Consider the following 20,878-nt stretch of genomic DNA (forward strand, 5'->3'; position numbering starts at 1 on the left):
GGACCCAGAACAGTGGAGTGGGCCATCTTTGGACTGAATCTCTGAATCCATGAGCACCAGATAAACTATTCCTCCTCCAAAATTGTTCTTGTTAAGTATTTTGGTCAAAAGCTAACTAAAACAGTAGAGTTGCCATATGATATGGCAATTCAATCCTAGGGGTGTGTGTGTGTGTGTGTGTGTGTGTGTGTGTGTGTGTGTGTGTATCCCAGAGAAGTGAAAACATATGACCCCATGGAAATTTGTATGCAAACATTCACAGCAGAATTATTCATAATAGCCAAAACACGAAGACTACTCAAATGTCTAAAAACTGATGAAGAGCTAAACAAAATGTGATATATCTGTTTAATGGAATGTGTTTTAGCAATAAATATGAATGAAGTACTCATATATGCTCTAAACCCTGAAACATGGAAGGCAGTCACAAAAGGGTATATTGTTTGATTCCATTTATATTAAATATCTAGAACAGAAAAATCTATAGAGACAAAAATAGATTTGTCTTTTGTGACATTGGCAATTTTAAAGAGTACATCTCAGGTATTTCGTAGAATCTTTCTCAATATGAGTTTGTCTGATGTTTTCTCATGACTATATGGAGGGGAAGTGGTTGGGGCAGGAAGACTCCAAAATGTCAGAAAGGCTGTTGAGTTTTTCTCAGTGAATACTATTAAGAGACATGTAAAGCTGTGGATGGTGGCACATGACTATAATCCCAGAAGCTCAGGAGGCTGAGGCAAGAGGATCACAAGTCCTAGGCTGGCCTGAGCAACTTAGTTTGAAATAAAAAAATAATTTAAAATGGGCTGAAGATGTAGCTCACTAATAGAGCATCCCTAGGCTTCATTCCTGGACACACACACACACACTATGAAGCTGTCCCATTTTGGTCATGTTAGCTCTGATCACTTGGTTAAGATGGTTTCTGCAAGACCTCTTCACCCTGAATAGACATTTTTCCTTTGTAATTTGTAAGTATTTTGCAGGGAGCTATCCTGAGGCTGGGTAAATATCCTACATGTAGGACATTTTGGTCATGGAATCTCTGTAACCCTACTAACTTTACTCCTGCAGATGAATGGAGTAGACACAACACAAGGCCTCTCTCTTCTGAGAAAGTGAGTGAATGATTGACATGCACTTTGGCTTTCTTCCCAGAATCCATTGCATGTCATAAACTGAATGATGTCTCTCCTCTGTCTGCACCTCTACACACCTGGCCATGCCCATGTCCTAATCCCTGAGACCTGTGAAAGCTAACTTATATAGTAAAAAGGACTTTTCAGATATGATCAAGTCTTAAGATGAGAAGATTATCCTGGATTACTTGGTTGACCTGATGTAATCACAAAGGTCTTCTAAGAAGAATATGATATATCAGAAGAGGAGAAGGCAATATGAGGATGGAAGCAGAGGTTGGAGGGATGCAGCCATGAGCCAAGGAATGCCCACTGCCTCCTAACACTAGAAGAGGCAGGGGACATACGCTCTGTGTTCCTCCTGAAGGAATCAGTCAGTAGATCCTGTGAGTTTATTCCACTAATATGCATTTTGAACTTCTGACCTCCAGAACTGTAAGAAAGTTACTTTGCATTATTTTGAGTCACCATGTTTTGGTAATTTTAGTTACAGTAGTAGAAAATGCATACACATGTCAAACATCACTGAACTATTAAGTGGGCATTCACCTGGCCCTAAGATTGATGCTAAGGTTAATAGCCCTCTGAGAAGCTAATACTGGAGGTAAAAAAAATAGGTTTGGCATTGTGATGACACATCCTATTATTAGAGAAGGAATGAGCCCAGTAGAATTACAAGACCGAGGAAAAATAATCTATGTGTGAGTAATACAGAATTCAAAGAAAAAATTTTTTAAAGAATTTGTCAGCTTTCTTAACTCTGCTATTCATAGGGAAGGCAGATTTAATTTACTAAAAGATAGTATCAGGGTTTCATAACCATAGATTTGTTAACATTCCCACACAGGTATAGTGATCCTATGATATAAAGCCATACAAAGACTCCCTGAAATGCTATCAGATCCTGCCGGAAAGAAAAGAACCTGTTAACTTTGTGCAGTGGGCTGGAGTCATAGAAGAACTCTGGGTAGAGATTATGGCTCTGTGTTGATGGCCAACCAGCCTGTGCAGTGCCCTGTGATTAGATCCAATTGCTATCTTCTGGGAATGAATTGGGAGCCATAGCTCATCTCGGGGAACCAAAGGGGAGGCTGCCTTTCAGCTGAGCTGGGGAAGGGGGTCAGTTTCCTGCCATTGTCCATGGTTCAGATAAGTTGCTGAGGCATTACTGCGTACAAGTGATCTTCACTGACTCGGGACTCAAGTGTCGCTGTGGTCTGAGAGGCCTCAAAGGAGACTTGGATAATGGAAATCTCTGTCCCACCTTCTGTGACAAGATGCTATGGTCAATGAACTATGAGCTACAGGTTTACACACCATTTCTGCCATTGTAGTGAATTTGGGTTTTTCAGGTAGCAGAGAGGGCGGAGAGGGAGGAGAGAATCAGTTGTAGAAAAGGATAAAGGTGTCCAGGGAAGGGAAGGAGTGCTAGGCACAAAATTTAAGAAGACACTGGCTTTTTAGGCCTGGTCCTGGACTCTGGGGTCCAGTGGTAATTAAGAGTCTGTTGCACTTCCTAAGTGCAAGTTCTGGCTGAGTGAATTTAGACAATTTATTCTCTGGGTCTCAATGATTCATTTGTAAAATGGGCCTAAGAATAGCAGCCAACTCATGGGATCTGGGGCCATCAAATGCCAGAACAATGTCTTATGTGTAATGAGTGCTCTGATACTGTCAGCCTAAATTACTTTTATTACTATTATCATGAAAGGCAATTTAAGGATACTTCATTCTGTGTTTTTTATTGGTACATTGTACTAATGCACAATAGTGAAATTCATTATGGCATATTTGTTCATGCACGTACCATAATGTGTTCAATCTCATTCCCCAGTGCCTTCCTTCCCTTTCTCTCTCCTCCTCCCACCCCTATCCACTTGCTCTACTCTATTGAGCTCTCTACTACTACTATTTGTATTATTATTATTTCAGTTTGTGGTATTCATATGTGGACATAGCATAAACTTTGCCAACCAACAGGAGGTTAAAAAATAAAATAAAAGAGGAGATTTTGCCTCCAAAGGTTGGTAGCCAGCTGGCCTTCTTGGGAAACAGAAGGAGGAAGACAGACTGGGCACCTGGGCAGGAGAGGAGGTTCCTGTCTCTTCTACCCTTTTGCTCTATATTTCCCCAGCATTTGAAACCTAGTCCCAAATGCCTTGTTATTTGCTGGGCTCTGCCTTCCTCCTGTCCATCAAGGGTTCTCCTTGGCTCTCCAGTTCATTGTTCTTAGACCTTTAAAATGACTTTATTCTCCAGCCAGTGCTCTTGGGCTTTGAGATGTCTTTACCCTGCGAGTAACTGCTACAGTGCCTACACAATGGGAAAAACAATCAAGAGCACACAGATAAATCGGGGCTGCCAACTTTTGACACTCAACAAGTCTTCTCTGTGGACAATTAGGGCCAGAGGATAAATATTGACACATTAGACTATTTCCTCATTTATTTTCTGTTGATTGCCTGGGCAATCTGATGGGACAAAATTCCACTTTTCTGATAACTGATTCTTGGCTAATAGAAACAAATAAAGTAAAGGCTTCTGTCCACAATGGGTTGGGCAGGCCCATTGTGCAGAACTGCTAATCGGATTAAATGGACTCCCAGCTCTATTTGCAGCCACCAAACTTCCCTGAACATTTTCCATCATGGTGGCTCCCTTACTGTTGAAATCATATGGGGAGGCACAAGCAAAGGCTGGAAATAGCAGCAAAACACATCCCCACGTGAACAAAGTAGGGCGATGAGGAAAAACAGGCCGAATTCTTGCAATTAAGTGGACAGGCAGAGAAAGCCATTCTGGCCAGGGAGCTGCCAAAACTGACTTTCATTTTTACAAATATATTCTTTTCCCCAATTTTCTCTCTGAAAAAAAAAAAAAAAACAACAAAACATCGACAATGAAGGAGAATAGTCGAAGTGTAAACATGATTGAGAAAACGTGAAGTCTTGCAAGAGTCGGTCTTATCGAGCATTCGGGGGGGGGGTTGATGCATCTTTCTGATTTTGCCAATTTATCTAGAAAATATTACAATTTAATCTGTGTTAATAAAAGACCAACAGAGTAACAACGCCTGGGGTTTTTATGTGTCTGGCTGGCTTCTATTAGCATTTAAATCTGCATCCATTACATTAGTCTCTTAAAATAAACACAAACATTTATGCGAGTGACAATTCGAGTTAGCCTTAGTCAGTCTTAAATAATGTCACTCAACTCGGCATTTGGACCGAAGCCTGTGAATCATGAGGTATATTTTTGCCTACAGTCTGATAATTTTCAAAGCTATTGGCAACCTGGGAATTTTCCTTCCTTATCACCAGGGCTCAGCTAACTTCACTAAGACTAATCAGGCTGGGAATCATTCATTCAAGGATTGCATGATCATGTTTTTCTTTAGCTGTGACAGCTGCCTCAGCCACATTAGCAATGCAGATTAGCCAGCCTAATAGGTTAATGCAGAACACGCGAAAATTAGGTTTAATCCCCAGTGAAATAATCTAACATTTTCACATTTCTTGATGTTGGGATAGAGACATTGCTGGTGACTCAATTAGGTGTAATGTAGATCAAAGCAAATTTACCTTCTGGCTGAACCTTCCCAATAGTTTAGACAGAAGAATATAGCAAGGGCCCTTTGCTAATTGGTGAATAGCTGTAGGGGAAATTGCATTAGGAACATGTAGGCTGTGAAGAGAACTCTTTGGGCCTAGGACAGACATTTGATGTTATTTTGTAAATATCCACATCTACCTCTTTGCCATACCCCCTAGTGATGTGGCAGCTCCGCACAGATGCAAGCCCCTCGTGCACTAACCCATTCATCCTTTGGGCATAACTGTGATAAATGAGAATACACACACTCTCTCTTTCTCTCTCAGTCCACACCTTTTTTTTTTTTTTTTTATGTCCTGTCCATGAGTATCACAATTGTGTTCTGAATGGGCCTGTATTGTGAAGGGAACAGAAAGAGAACGAGAGGCTGTCTAATGTTTTCATTCTGGCGAACAGCGTATCAAAAACCCATCTCTTTCAATCATAAAGGCAAGGACACAAAAAATTACATGCCCTCAGTTGCCAAATTATTTTTTGCCTTGACATCTTAATTCTTAATCCTTGTGTGTGGTCAAATCAGCCTACTATAGGCAACCAATCAAGCAATTATTTCTAAATTATATTTGCCCAACTCACATTGATTGGCCATTCTTTTCTTATTGGGTTAGCTCATTAATTCTGAGCAGCTTGCTTATTATGCTTTCCACATCATTTTCCTTCCGAGCCTATCTGCTCCAACCAGCCCGCTGATGTTTCAAGATGCCATACAGGGAGGGGGAAACAAAAAAAAAAAAAAAGAGCGACCAGCGATCTACACATTGTCTCCTCTAGCAATTACAATTCACATTGCTGATTAACTTTGATGTGAAAACTAATGAGATAAGACAAGTTATCAAGGCGGGCCTGATCGTCATTCCATTTATACAGCATTTGCCACCGGTGAATGACAAAAAACTAATGAAGACATATCTGACAGCAGGCTGAGCAGAGGCTGGTTTCGGTTCCCCATCAGCCAGAGCTCTGCCCCCTTCTCATGGTCTATCTGAGACACGTTGGAATTAGCTTAATAATGAAAACACTTCATCTAAATGGACACATGTTTACATTAAAATAACTACATGATAAATAGATGGTGGAGATTTTATGCCTTCTTGAGTCTAAACAACAAAGTAAAAATGTGTTCTAGTATTCACTAAATCATTCGGAGGAAAATTCAATTTAAGCTATTATACTTATCATGGAGCATTCCCCCTGTTTATGGGTAACAAATGTTGGTTTGGGGTGGGTAGGGGAAGGGGTGCAATTTGGGAAGGACAGGAATGATTTACTTTGTTAAGATGGTAATGGGCAGATAGACAGAAGTACAATATTGGCGAAGCTAATGAACACAATGTTCACCCGGTAATAACTTTGGGGTGGGGAGACCCACTGGAATGACATTTCCAGCTACACATTTTTATAAGTTCTTTTCTGATCTCTGACACGGGAGAGCTCCACTTTCTTTCTATTCTCATGTGCATATAGTTCCTTACTCTCCACACATGCATCTAATTACTTTAGAACAAATGTAAAGCTTTTCTCTGGATACACACACACACACACACACACAAATTGTTCTGTGGTTCTCTGTGTGTGTGTGTGTGTGTATACATATTTTTAAACAAGTTAACAAGGAAAGGCCAATATTACACTGAAAATGTAAATTTTCTTTGGCACAAGTTTGGGTACTAAGAATTAAATACTGAGAAAAAGCACACCCTTTATTATATTTGGTTAAATAAAATAGTTAGATAACATTCATATGTTTGCATGTGGCTAAAGGAATTCTAAGACATTTTTGTCTCCGAATCATCCTTACATTAGCCCTATAAATATGAAAGGAAGTTGAATCCTGATTGTTTTTATAGATAACATAGCTTTCTCAGTCATCTTAAATTTTGATTAAATCATTTCCAAAAAAAATAAGAGAAAGGAAGAAATGTTTATGTTTCTAGAAGCTTTACTTCCTGTAATCTGTGTGCGTGTATTCTGTTTTTCATAAATAAACAGCATAGCATGTTATCCCTCTGAAATATCATAGGAAAGCCTAGAGGGAAAAAAGAGTTCTGGCATTTTTTTTTAAGGTGGTAGTTTTTAAAATCTTTTTTTTTTTAATTTAGGCAAATACGATTTGAAATATTTTAAAGCAATTGTCCACAAATATCATTTCCAGATATATATTTTGGAATTTAAAAAAGGAATACATGAATAATATCAGCATTCATAATCAAAATCCCTTTTCCGTCTGTCTCTCACTCTACCCATCCTGTCAGCCCTCACCACAGCAAGAAACAAAACAAAAAATTAACACAAACCGACATATCTTGAGGCTATACTAAAGAAATCTGCTGCATCTGATGAAAGTTAACCAAAAGTACTGGTTTAAGGATGAAGAAACAAATTAGTACTCCAGCGAGGGATTAAGTTTAAAAGCTCTTCTCAGAACTGAAGATAAATCCTATATATTAGAAGCCACTATAAAAGTACTTGCGTAAGAGCTAAAGGCACAAGTGGAAAGTTGACCCCCAAGATGGTTTGATGATGATGTGCTAAGTTTATAAAATTCTCCTGTAATAAAAGGAAGCAGTAAGTACAACCCCCACTGAACACAGAAGCAATTGTACTAGAAAACAGGTTTTCCATTTTGACTCAAGTGACAAAATTAAACCCATCTGAACAAGGGCTGACCGATTCTTCTTGCAAACCCATCTCCCCGCCCCCCATACACTGGCTTCTCTTTTAGCCCATTTCTCTCTTGAATTCTCTCCTGGTTATGTTTACCACTCAATTCTAATGTTAATTAGAGACACACACACATCCGTATTAGTAACCCACGTTTTCATTAGCACAGCCCACCCTGCCAAATGAAAACCCCAGGAGTGTGTCCGCCTGCGTGGTGACAATGCAGAGATGGCCGTATTATTGAACGCACATTTCTAACATTCTTTCCTCCCTGGTGTTAATTTTCCCTTTCTATGTACTCTTATTATGCTACCTCTAACATGGGTGGCGGGTTCTTTTTTAGCTTATTTCTTTAATCTATTTTAATAAATAATTACAGGCAGGCTACAGAATTTATTCATTCCAGAGGGCTACCTTCTTCACATTTTTTTTTTCCAGAGGCGCAGCTCAAGGAGACATGGTGATAATCAGGGGGGCCTGGAATCCCTTCTACACAATGTCATTATGAGCTCCCATTTAAAATGAAAAATGTATATTACACTTAAAAGCGATACAAGGTTAGCGCCTCTTCCCAGGAAATGCTTAACAACAAGGCACACTCAGGTTCCATATTCAGGAAAAAAAGGCTGGAGGAAAAATGAAAGGAAAAAAAAATCACTCCAAAATATTTTTAAAGATATTAAGCAAGACTGCTTGAGAAAAGAAAACCTTCATACCCTTTGTCTTTCCTACAGCAGGAAATAATTATCTTTTTGCTGGGTTGTCTGAGAATTTTATTCCTAAGTCAATTCATCTACTTTGTGAATGTAGTTCTTGGAGTTCTTTAATAATAATGATAATTTTCACAATTTATTTCACGTTCAACAGAGTATACTCTAATCTCAAATGTACTGATTTAGACACACAAGAGGAAGATTTTCCTCTCAGGGCTAGAGTCCCTGTCATCGGCCTTCATGACCCTCATGCTGCAAACAGGTTTGAATAGAGCTGATCCTGGACCTGAATGTCTTTCTTTTTTTCAAAATGTTCCCAGAGATGAACATGAACTTCACTTCTTCAGAATCAAGTTTTACCCCATTTTATTTATGCTAACATTTAGGAGAGTCTACAATGGGAAACTAACTTTATAGTTTAGCTGTAGAGTGGATCTTTAATATTTATCTTTGGAGGACTGGGAATAAATTCCTTCATTAAGTGCTTGCTTGCTTGAAGTGTATTGCTAAACAGTTCCTCCAATATGGATCCTAAAATTTGTTCACTAAGCTCCCTTTACATAAATGATTTGATAATGAAAAAAAAAATAAAGAGGCTTTCTTTGAATTTATATATATTTCAGTCTTGACTAATGTTTTATTTAAGACAGTTACGGTGCACCTTTTGATTTGGAGTTTAAAGTAAATAATATTTGTACATCTGAAACATACTCAAGACAAATGAAAAGCCTCTAGATGCTTTTGTGTGAGATGCTGAAGGGCTCTACAAACTTAAAAGGACAACCTCAATTAAGCTCATCTTCATCTGGAAAAAAAGTAGCAACTGAAAGCTGAATATATTAGATAATACACACTTGCCGAAGAGCATTCTCTCAGCTATTAAAAAAAAAATTTTTTTAAAGGAAAAAAAGAAAGAGGAAAAAAAAGAGAAAAATATTCTTGATAACCAACCTAAAGCTGGCCTGGTGTCTCTCCATGCTAATTTTGTTTGAAATTGTTCAACTAACTCTGAATAGATATCCATATTCAACAAAGACGTAATTAATGGCAGCGTTTCCTTCAGCCTCAAGACATCATAACAAGCTGCAAAGTACAAAAAGATTTTTATGGGAACTAATTTAAGGACAAAGGGTTGACCTCTCGCATTTCATTAAATAACCAGAGGGAGGAAAAAGAAGAATGACAGCGCTCATCCTCGTTCATTTCAAGCAGCCAATTTCAAAATGCAAATCGCAATCTGCAGATGTTGGAGACTGATATAGATATTTTTAAATATCATTTGTTCAATTTAAGGACATCAGACATTTGAATTTTAAATAAAAATCAAAACCAATTTTGGGATTCATTTTTAGTCAGGGAATGAATGTATTCATGGTGCATTGAAGGTCTTTAGGTTAGCTATGTTTTCAAGTGTCTAAAACTATTCTTGTAAACCATTAATTTCATATATTATTTCCAAAACCTTTTAATGGAGAAGCTCCATTAAGATACACATTATTCCTGATTATTATACCAAGTGAGAAGTGGTGCATTTTGAGTACAGAGTTAAGAAGGATAAAAGCAACCATCCAAATCAGACACCTGATTCGTGGATGTATTTTAAAACTATGTGTGCTGGACTCTACAGTTTGCTTCAGGCAGCACTAAAATAAATTCTGAGAGGTTTGCCTTTATAGGACATTCATTGGGCTTGAAAAAAAATTAAGTATATTATTCCCTTTTGAAATCCAACCTTTCCTAACTCCATTCTGACTTCATTACTTTTTTTCATAGTGCTTTTCATTATCTCACTACCATGTATTTTACTCATTTATCTTGTTGTCTGTCCCCACCCCTTTTATAATAAGATAAACATTTTATGAAAGCAAGGATTTTTAATTGTCCATTCCATTCTGAATCCTCTGTCTAGTCCCGGCATTGTCAAAATCTGGTAGTTACTAGTCATATGTGGCTACTTAAATTTAATTGAAAATTAATATTAAAATTAAAAATTCAGTTCCTCAGTCACATTAGCCACATTTCAAATGCTCAATAACCACATGGGCCAGTGGCTGCCATATTGGACAATACAGATAGAATATTCCCACTATCACAGAAAATTCTACTAGGCAGCACTGGTCTTTCAGTGCCTGACACTTAATAAATATTTGTTGAAATTGGATTTGAAGGCCTAAAAAAGGCTATATCCAGGGATAAGACATATCTGAAACTTTTCCCACATGTCACATGTGTCCTTGAATAAGAAAACATGGTTTACCAGAGAGCTTTTAGTATGTTGTTGTATATTATTTCATACGTTCCATTAGTGAAGGGAGATGTATGGTTTATGGTTCTGCTTTGATTTATTTAGATGAGGAAAGACCATGAAGTTCACTCTCACATGTAGGGTTTATGAATTAGGTTATGGAGACAGTGCCAGCTCCATGTTTAGATGGGAAATGAAGGCTCTCAGGGAGAACATTGTGGAGTGACTATGGAGTCCACGCCTTCTTTCTCAGTCCAGAGTTTTCCTAACTAGCATAACTAGCATGGGTACTCACAAACGTTTTGGGGAGGCACTTAGTAAATCTTTCATTGAATTGAATTAGGCAATAACATTAAAAATAATCAAAATTGGCTTCCATTCATTCATTATTACCAGCATCACCACCATTTACTAAATTTGACCATGTGCTGGGCCATGAGTGAGAGTTTTATACATATGTTCTCATTTATTCCCGACAGAATAGTCCTTGTAAGGTAATACCCAAGCTTATACCTGAGGAAATAGAAAAAGAGGAAGGAATGAGAGCCAAGGAAGCACCCTACTAACATCTAGGCAAACAGCACTTGAGGACTTTGAACAGAAATAGGGATGCTGTTATCTACTCGGGTTAATATACTTTTTAAAAGTATTAATTTTTTTAGTTGTAGTTGGACCCAGTACCTTTATTTTATTTATCCAAACCCAGAGCCTCGAATGTGCTAGGCGAGCGCTCTACCACTGAGCCACAACCCCAGCCCCTTGGGTTGATATTTTTCACTTCCTTTCACCTAAAGTCATCTTGTCTCTCCTCCTCCCCCCATAGGCAGGCAGATTTGATGGTACAATCAGACTTTCTGGTGTTGAATGTAAAGTCTCAAATAATACATTTGATGCCAGGAGGTAGGGGGAATTGAGTATTTATTTGGAACCCTGTAGGAGTTTGTGGGTGGTACTGAACAGATTCTGATAGTATGATCACAGAAGAGGCCAGGATTGAAATGCCGCCATCTTCCAGTGTTCTCCATGTGTTCCCACTGCTGGTCATGGGGGAAGGGTTGCTATAATGATGGGGACAGTGAGTGGGGACAGTGACATCTGTAATGGGAGGAGGGTTGTCAACTTATACAAACTTTGACACAATGTACTTCCTTTAAACTAGGCTTAAACTATCCATATTCCCTATGCTACAAGGAACTCTGACAGGATTAGTCTCTGTTTTCTCTGTTATTTTAAGTACCCCACAAGGGCAATGACTATAAAAATAGAAGTTAAAAATGGAGTATGAGCCCATTTAGAAATATAACTCTAAGCTCTTAAGTATCCTAACCTACCTTCTTGACCAATGGCCTTTTGGACAGGTATGGATAGATATGAAATGAATCATCATAAAAACTACCAAGAAAAGCTTCTAATTTATACCCCAAAGAAAGATTTCCCCCACTCACGTTCACTCATCCTTATAGCATGACCAGCAGTGGGAGCACATGGGGATCGCTAAAGATGCCTGCATTCTAATACTGGCTTTGCTTCTTTTGTGGTCTCAGTATCAGTATCTGTTCAGCACCACCCACAAGCCCTTGCATGTTCCAAAATAATACTCATTTCCCCCTACATCCTGGCATCGAATGCTGATAGCAGCAAAGGACAAGAGCTGTGGATTCATGACTCTGGGAATCAAATCTCAACTCCTGGTGTAGTATCCTTTAGGGTTGTTTCTAGATAAAGAAAGTAGAAAGGCTCAAATATTCTTGAGTTCTTATGAAAAGGACAAACTACAAGACACACCTACCACATACTTCTGCCATGGTTACATGTTCAAAGCTAAAAATTATTAGGTTACCTGGTCACACCTGGGCAGTAACCAATTTCTGTTCTACTTCTGAGTGTGAATGACAGGGTGAGATATGGTTTGAATTTCTACTATGTGGTAACTGTTTGAAGAGAACCATTTTTTGTTTCAGAAAATATGCACATTACAAATTTATTTTGCATCTTGCCTTTTTTTCTTTCTTACTAGGGATTGAACTCAGGAGTATTTTACGATTGAGTCTCACCCCAGATCTTTTTAAGTTGCTGAGGTTGGCCTCAAACTTTGGATCTTCTTGTCTCAACCTCCCAAGTAGATGGGATTACAGGTTTGTGCCACTGCACCTGGCATGTCTTTGCTTTTGATTAAATACAAAATCAAACATCCTTAGAATTACTAAGATAGGATCAAAAAAAGGGGTCGAATAGTCCTATATCCAAGTATAATTTATTTCTTAGGCAAGAACTTGGAAAGATCTCCCCTGCTTTTGAGGAGCAGTAGTTTCAAATCAAGGCAATTTTAGAAAATGAGGGATATGCGGACATCATACTTCTTATCAATTTGGAGGTTTATTTGTATTCTATTTCTAGTAAATTTGTGACTTCATAAGGAGAATAACTGACAGAACTTCTGCCAATAAAAAGATATTAATAAGCAGTGTAATGAATATAAAGGATAATGTCCCAATGGTCAAAATAAAATTGACCCCCCCCCCAAATTAAGATTAGATGTTATCACAGAGGTAGATTAAATTCTGTGCAAAATTAGGTTTGCATCCAATCGGGAAGAAAAAAATAAATAAGACCAAAAGCAGAACAGCTAAGTATCTAAAAGTCCCATATTTCTATTCCTTAAAATAGAAGGAATCAGCACTGGTTGAGAGTCTCACCACTGTGCTGGCTCATTAAGTTTGTAACATGTTTCTGTCCCTTTCTGCTTTTGTCACCATTGAGGCTTTCCAAACTTCATGCCACCTCCTAGAAGGGTCCCCATGCTCTCTCCCTCCATTCTGGGTGCATGCTGGGCTCTCAGATCTAGTTGGAGAGCTGAAAAGAACCTTGGGGACACCAATAAACTCCATTCCAAAATAGGTCATGAACAGCTTGTCTCCTGGGAATAAGAGCATTACTGGCAGTCCTGATGGGTCACTTGAGCCACAAACCTACTTGCTCACTCCCTACCTTCTTGCCATGTTGGCTGTTATGTGTCTGCATGCTAACACATACCACCCACTCAATACCTACCCACTCCAATCTCCTGTACCCTTTTCTTTTATTCTTGGTATGCACTACCCTTTATGAGGTTGTGTACTTTATTTCTGTTTGTTGTCTTCCCTGATCCCTGGGGGCAGGGATCTTTGTTTGATTCATGGGTATGTCCTAAGTGTTCAAAACAGAAGCTGGCATATTCTAGACATTCAATCAGTGTTTGTAGAATGAGTAAATGAATAAGTTCCTTGCAACTCCCCAGTATGGTTTGTGGAAGGCAAGCTTGATCTGCTAATCTCTCCATTTCTCAGTCCTGTCTCATTCTCATGGTGTCTCTACCTTCCCCTGTGTTCTCAGATCATGGAGACTTTATCTTCTCTTAAAGAGCATAAAGACTCTGCAAATTCTGTCTCTGAATCTTTCCATCACATGCCATAATTTTTGCCCCCCTCCCTTCCTATTCCCCAGTAAACAATATTTGTAGACCTGGTCTCTGATTCAGAAGTATATGATTCCTCTCTAGAGGCTAGAAAATCTCCTGGATTTCCAGTAAAAGGTTTAAATTATTAATACTATGGACTATTATTTTTAATCACATTAGCTTTAGGCCTATGGGATGCTTCTTACCACATAGAACAAACTCAATGTCTCGTCCCTTGGCTCCTCAAAGTGTAATATTCTCCCCTCTGGCTTCCTTTGACCCTGCTGTAATTATTTCCCTATCCTACCACCATTATTGTATTCCCTGGCCTTTTCCAAGGTACCATTTCCCCTTGCCCTTCTTCCTTGAATATGCCCTATAAAAGCCTGCAAGGATCAGCTCTATTGGGCAGATCTCCCATGTCATATTCCTGTTCCTTCTCCTTAGTCACTCAAAAGTTCTTCCTTGGATCCTCAGCAGAGCAGGCCCTTGTTAAAATTACATAGTTGACCAATCTAATCTTTGAAGATCCCTTACTGACCTCTCACCCCAACTAGCCTTTATATGCTCTCCTTCTTCCTTCCTGTGAAGCTGCCTAATTACTAGAGATAACTACTCTTTGCAACTCCAAGCCTGTTGCCCCTCATGGGGGTATTTGCATATTAAATAAGGCTGCCAGGAAAGGCCAGTGCTGACCAGTCCCATAAAATGGCCTTTCAGGCTGGGGAGTGAGAGGCTGGTGTGGGATCAACAGGGCTTTCTGCATCCTTTATTCTACTTTGGAGCCCTGGTGCTCATCCTCTACAGTCCTATGGTCCAACTGTGACGTAGGTGTGTGGGCTACTTTCATTCAGTCTTTATTTCTATTTGATAAAGAAGAGGAAGAATCTCTGGTTGGCTTCAATAACAAATGTTCTTTGCCTTTCCGAAGCACTCAGTGTTGTGCTTCTGATATGTACTTTCAAGTGTTTGCTGGTGGTGGATTCTCAAGGACACCTTCTGACCACTGAGAATACAAAGGGGTCAAGGAGCCATCACATGGAGCTATTTAAAATAATGAATATTCAGTGTTATACATCTATGCATGCACACATATACCCTTCTGCCTGCAAAAACACATTTTCTGCTTAGGCCCATTAAGAATGAAATCCCACAAAGACCTGAGCCGGACATTTTCCCTTTAGATCTCAAAATGAAGGATTCATTTTAGCAACATAAATTCTTTTTTTTCCCATAATTTTTCTTAAAGCTATTTAATTGGTTTCTTAATTGGTCAACCTGTACTCTTCACCCAGTAGGGAAGTGGGTTCCCTTCTTGCCTCCAACAAAGCCAGGCCTCACCAAGAGTGATGACAGTCCAAAGGGTGGCCATGCTTGCCAGCTCCCCTGCTTCTATCACATGTCAATGGTCCCTGCAGATGTCTCAGGGAAAAATAAATGACTTCCAGATGTGAAGAAAAGAACTGAATGCATTCATGCAGAAGTGAAGGGGGCATTGTTTGCCCTATGTTGGGGTCTCTTGGAAGGTATCAATGAACAACAAATTCATTCTTAATATATCACAGGAAATCTAAAATGGAATGTATCACCCTGCAAATAATTTCCTATTTTCCATGCTGAGAAAACCAAACCTAATATCTTGTTAAGTACCAAGGCTTACATTCTCTACAAAAGCATTTGACTGCTTACCCACTAGTCTGATTTAACAGCTCACCATTCCAATTTAAATTCCAAAACAAATGCAAAGGTTTGCAGGAATGGCTTTACATGAATTTCAAAAACTGATTTTCCTTTTTTAGGTCTGCTCTTTTTTTCTGGGGAAGGTCTGACACCTCCTTGAAAATACTTTCAAAGTGAAAGCCCAGATTCCCTGTGTCATAAATAGATAATGCAATTTTCAGTGCTCAGAAGAAAAGGAAGGACTTTAAAAATTTTCCTTTCAAGGTGCTTCTAGCTACAATTTCCCACTTGGTTGTGTGTGTATGAGATGAAGATGGTAAGGCTAATGTATGTTCCTATGCATATGTTTAAAGAACCGGTAAGAAGCATTTGATCTCATTGGATATGACCCTTTGTGTTTAGAAATGTGGCTATCTCCCATCTGCATCTATTAAGTGAAGGTACAGATGCACCCAGAGAACAGACCGTCAGAGAGGAAAACAATATGACATTTGAGTTGAACTTTCAAAGACTGGAAAGATTCCAAGAAATGGAGAGCTGGGGTGAAGGTTTTGCAGATTGAGGGGATGACACAAGGCAAGGATGGAAGAGTGGCAAGGCCACCTGCCACAAGAACAACCATGAACCAGGGTAGAGCAAGGATGAAGTCAGAGTCCCACTGAGGCCTCCTTTTGATTCCCATCTCAACCATCTATAAACTCCCAGCCAAGGATATAGTCCATATGCCTTGAAGTCTCTTAGAATTATTAGTCTGGATCCTTGATTTTTACACTTTTCTTTTAAATAGAATGTTTTAAATGCATTTTAGTGACGTTTTAAAAAATCTGAGTCATAAAAAGGAAAGGTGTAATTACTTTCATCAAAAAATTGCCTTATGATAAATTTTCTCAATTTACACAAGAAGTCACTAGAATCTCTTGCATATAATTCCCCAGGATGGAGATAGAATAAATGTAAAAAAAAAAAAAAAAAGTCCTGTTATCTAGAACCAGGCAACTGAACTTAGCATTAGATTCCTTGAGGGGATGAACTCTACCACTGGCCTGTTGTCAGCATTGATTTATCTTGTTTTCCACAACAATAAGCACAGGAGTCTTAAAAGGCCAAGGGAAACACTGGCCTGAACGCAGCACAGCTTTTTTGTCCTTTTCTGAAATGACCTTGGTCATTACTGCTCACTCTCAGTGTCCTTCCTTCCATGGGAATGGAAACTCACAACAGAAGGAACTTCGTCCATGACTATATCCTCAGTGTCCAAAGTGGTTCCTGGCTCATCATAGGCACTTAATACTTTTGAAGAATAAATGAACTGAAAACAGTTGTGATTCCTTCCTTTGAAGATCTGGGAAATCCAGGTGACTTTTGATAGTATTGACTAATGACTAAGTAGTTGGCACACATGCAGCCAAATAATTTGGAAATATTGGCCATACAGTGGGATGGGCTTGGTACAGTCACTCATATCTATTTAATAGAATGGAGAGGAAATTAATGTCTTCGTACAAAGGAAATAAGCAAAAGATAAAGTGGCAGAACCCTGGGAGATGTATGTCGGGTTATTAATATTTTAACACTCATACAAATGAATGTTCTTTAAAACCAATTAGGTCCTTTAAAGAAAACAACCTCTAACTATGTTCTGCAAATTAATTCCAATCACATCTTCAAGTCCATTTACAGCCAAGCTCAGCGTCCTCCCCTTCCGTCAGCTGTTGACTTTCTAAGTGTCCCAGGCAGCTGCGTGTCTGTCTGAGGTTCTCTGCGATGATGTGCCAAACCCAGGTTTCTTAAGACTGCTGACTTCTATGGGGTGACCTGACAAAGCCTTCACTCTATGGAGGCTGCAAAGCCAGCCTGTGGCGGGAGTTCAGGGAGTCGGGAAGGCCTCTTTAAAACCTTGTCACGCTCGTGTGACAACTGCTCCTCTGTGCTTATTTGAACTGTCCCTCCCAATTAGCAGTAATAAGTGACTCTGTAAAGATGAGCAAACACTGTGCCTTCATTAGTCCGCGCCAGCTCTCCTCGCCCCTCCCAGTCTGCATTCCCTGCCCTGTGCCAATCAGCCCCAGCAAATCCCCAGAGTCTACCTCCAATAGTGTTTGGAGAAAGCTGAACACGTCTTACTCTGAGTGAACAAGGACCGGCAAAAGGCAAATTAATGACAACCCATTTGAAGAGTTTGCTTGAAATTATTGTATTCTGCCCATCCACCGAAAAATTGATTACTCCCAGGGTAGGGGAAAAAATCCAAATCAATAGACTAAAGCAAAATGGTCAAAAGGCATGCACCAAGCCCATTTATTTTATCTATTTACCCTTCCTGGCTGCCCTCCTTCCCTATTCCCCTCCCTTGCATCCCTCTGCCCCTTCTCCATCCATACACATTTTTTAAAGAAATGAGATATAATTTACAGGGCAGGAGCTGTTTGGCCTTTTCAGATAAAGCGATAATGGCAGCCCGGGGATTGCTGCATGGTTATACATCTCCCAGATGAACTGGGGCCTATGAACACCTCCAGTCCCAGTTTTCACCAGAACAGTGTCTGGGGTCATGTGGGCTATTCCCTCAGGTTGGGCAGAGAGAAATGCAAATGAGGCATTTGGCTTGGGAGTTGGGCCAGGCACATAATATTAACTCCAACCCTGTTTTCTTGAGCTGCTTGTAAGATAGTTACAGAAGGGATGTTCATGGGTGGACTAGGAATCAGAAGGCAGGTGCAGCTTCTGCACACCTGTTTAAATTGCCCAGTGATCTTGGGGTGTCACCAGTGTCTCTGGTTCTCATTTTTTTCCAATGGACAAAAGAGAACCATAATAACAAATTCAGATTTTTGTCCTCCCTTCCTCCTTGAGAAACCAGAAGAGGAACTCTATTTCAGAATAAAATTCCAATTCCTCTACCTGAAATTCACACCTTGCAACAGGCATCTCTTACTCTTTCAGGTGGCAGGTCCCTGCCATTCCTTCATCTCTGGCTCATGTCATCCCCTCAATCTGGAAGACCCTCACCCCAGCTCTCCATTTCTTGAACTCTTTCCAATCTTGAAGGCTCAACTCAAATGTCATATTGTATCCCTTCTCTGATGGTCCCTAATCATTTTTGTCTGTTCTCTGGGTACATCTGTATCTTCACTGAATGGATGCAGACAGAAGATAGCAGTCACATTCCTAATCACAGAGTCATATCTAATAGTGTCATATACTTCTCCTCTATCCTTCTTCAATCACTGATTCAGGGATCCAGACCCGTCATCCAGTTGCCTCAACATTTGATTTTCCTGCCCCATACCAGCTCCTGGTTCTTTCATCTTTCTACCTTATAAGGCTGGGGAATGATGAAATTGGTGCTACTAAACTGCTTGGTAGGAGTCAAATGGCATTTTCCTTTTCATTCATTTGAGCAACGCATAGACCTAGTCTTAAAGGGAAAAAAATTCTTGTGAATCCCTATAACTTATCTTTTAAAATATTTTTAAATGTTGATGGACCTTTATTTTATTCATTTATTTATATGTGGTGCTGAGAATTGAACCCAGGTCCTCACACATGCTAGGCAAGTGCTCTACCACCAAGCTACAACCCCAGTCCATAATAACTTATTTTTAATATGATAAAACTGTTACTGATGTACAAATGAAAAATGTAAAAATATTAACCTTTCAAGATTATAATCTTATGCAAGTGTTAAAGATTTTAAAAAATTGAAGCAAAAAAACAAAACAACAACAAAAATACAAAAACAACCTCTTGTTAAGGTTAATTCAATATCAAGGATTGTCTTGGAAAATCTAAATCTCCACTCAACACCAATATTATACAGGCCACTAGGTGCATGCCACATCCATAGCCCAGTTGTACCAGGGCAGTGGAGTAAGTTGCAGAAAAACCAAAGAAAATGCATCAAGCAGGGCATAGTAGTGCACACCTCTAATCTCAGCAGCTCAGGAGGTTGAGGCTCCTGTGGACCACAAGTTCAAAGCCAGCCTCAGCAATTTAGTGAGTCCTTTAAGCAACCTAGTGAGACCCTGTCTCAAAATAAAAAAAAAAAAGATATAAAAGGGCTGGGGATGTGGCTCAGTGAGTAAGCACCCCTTGGGTTTACGTCCCAGTACCAAAAAAAAAAAAAAAAGAAAGAAAGAAAGAAAGAAAAATTAAAAAAGAAAGGTGCCTAGAGGCAAGATGTAAGATGGATGATTTATTGGGGAAAGCTTAAGGAGATCAGTGACTGCTCCAAGTGGCCAGGGGCTGAATAGAGAGCACTCCATTCCTTATGGTGCTTGGCTCAGCAGTGCCTCTTCTCCCTTACAATTTTGCCCAGTGGTGGCTGGCTGAACAGGTGACATATATCCGTTTCACAGCACTCCCAGTCTTATGCCTGACCTCAGAGAGGTGTTTTATGTTTGGGGTTGCAGGAGCAGTGATGTCATCAGCATTAGCTTGCTTAGTTTGCTTATATGACCAGCATCCCAAGGAGCAAATATCCTGTTGTACATACAAGAAAGTAGTTTTTTTATAGATAATATTAATATGCCCCAGCATACATAAGAGAAAGCCAGTGTCCTTCAAGATAATATGTATCTGGACTTTCTGGCCCAGTCTTATTCTCATTGTTCCTTTAACTTGGCTAGGTTTTGAGAAAGGTAATATTCAGAGATTATTAGGTGTTTAGAAAGGGGGTATTCAGAGACATGGTGTTTTATTGTCTCCCTTTTATTTAGAGATGATTCAGCACATCATCTTCCTTTTCAGCATGACTAAACTAATCTGGACTCCAAGACACCCAAATCCTCGCCACACCCCACTCTTTTTCATTTTGGAACAACTCTCAGTCCCTCGTCGGTCCAACGATGTTGGCAAAATGTATTTGGGTATTTTGGGAGGCATAGGGATGGGAGAGAGATTGGAAAATGAGGATTGAATTGTGGGAACTTTTTATGGTTTGGATGTGAGGCGTCCCCAAAAAGCTCACATGTGAGACAATGCAAGAAGGTTCAGAGGAGAAATGATTGGGTTGTGAGAGTCTTAATCCAATCAGTGATTTAATCAATCCCCTGATTGGGATGAACTGAGTGGTAACTGAAGACTGGCAGGGTGTGGCTGGAGGAGGTGGGGCATTGAGGGCATGGCTTTGGGGTCTATATTTTGTATTTGCAAGTGGGGTCCTTTTCTCTCTGCTTACTGATCATCATGTGAACTGCTTCCCTCTGCCACACTCTACCGCCATGATGTTCAACCTCATCTCGAGCTCCAAGGAATGGAGCCTTCTGTTTATGGACTGAGACCTCTGAAACCATGAGCCCCCAAGTAAACTTTTCCTCCCCTAAAATTGTTATAGTCAGATCTTTATGTCACAGTTGCAAAAAAGCTGACTAAAACAGAACTGTTTAGG

The sequence above is a fragment of the Urocitellus parryii genome, chromosome 6 (genome assembly GCF_045843805.1).
Source record: "Urocitellus parryii isolate mUroPar1 chromosome 6, mUroPar1.hap1, whole genome shotgun sequence".
In the NCBI taxonomy this organism is placed as follows: Eukaryota; Metazoa; Chordata; class Mammalia; order Rodentia; family Sciuridae; genus Urocitellus; species Urocitellus parryii.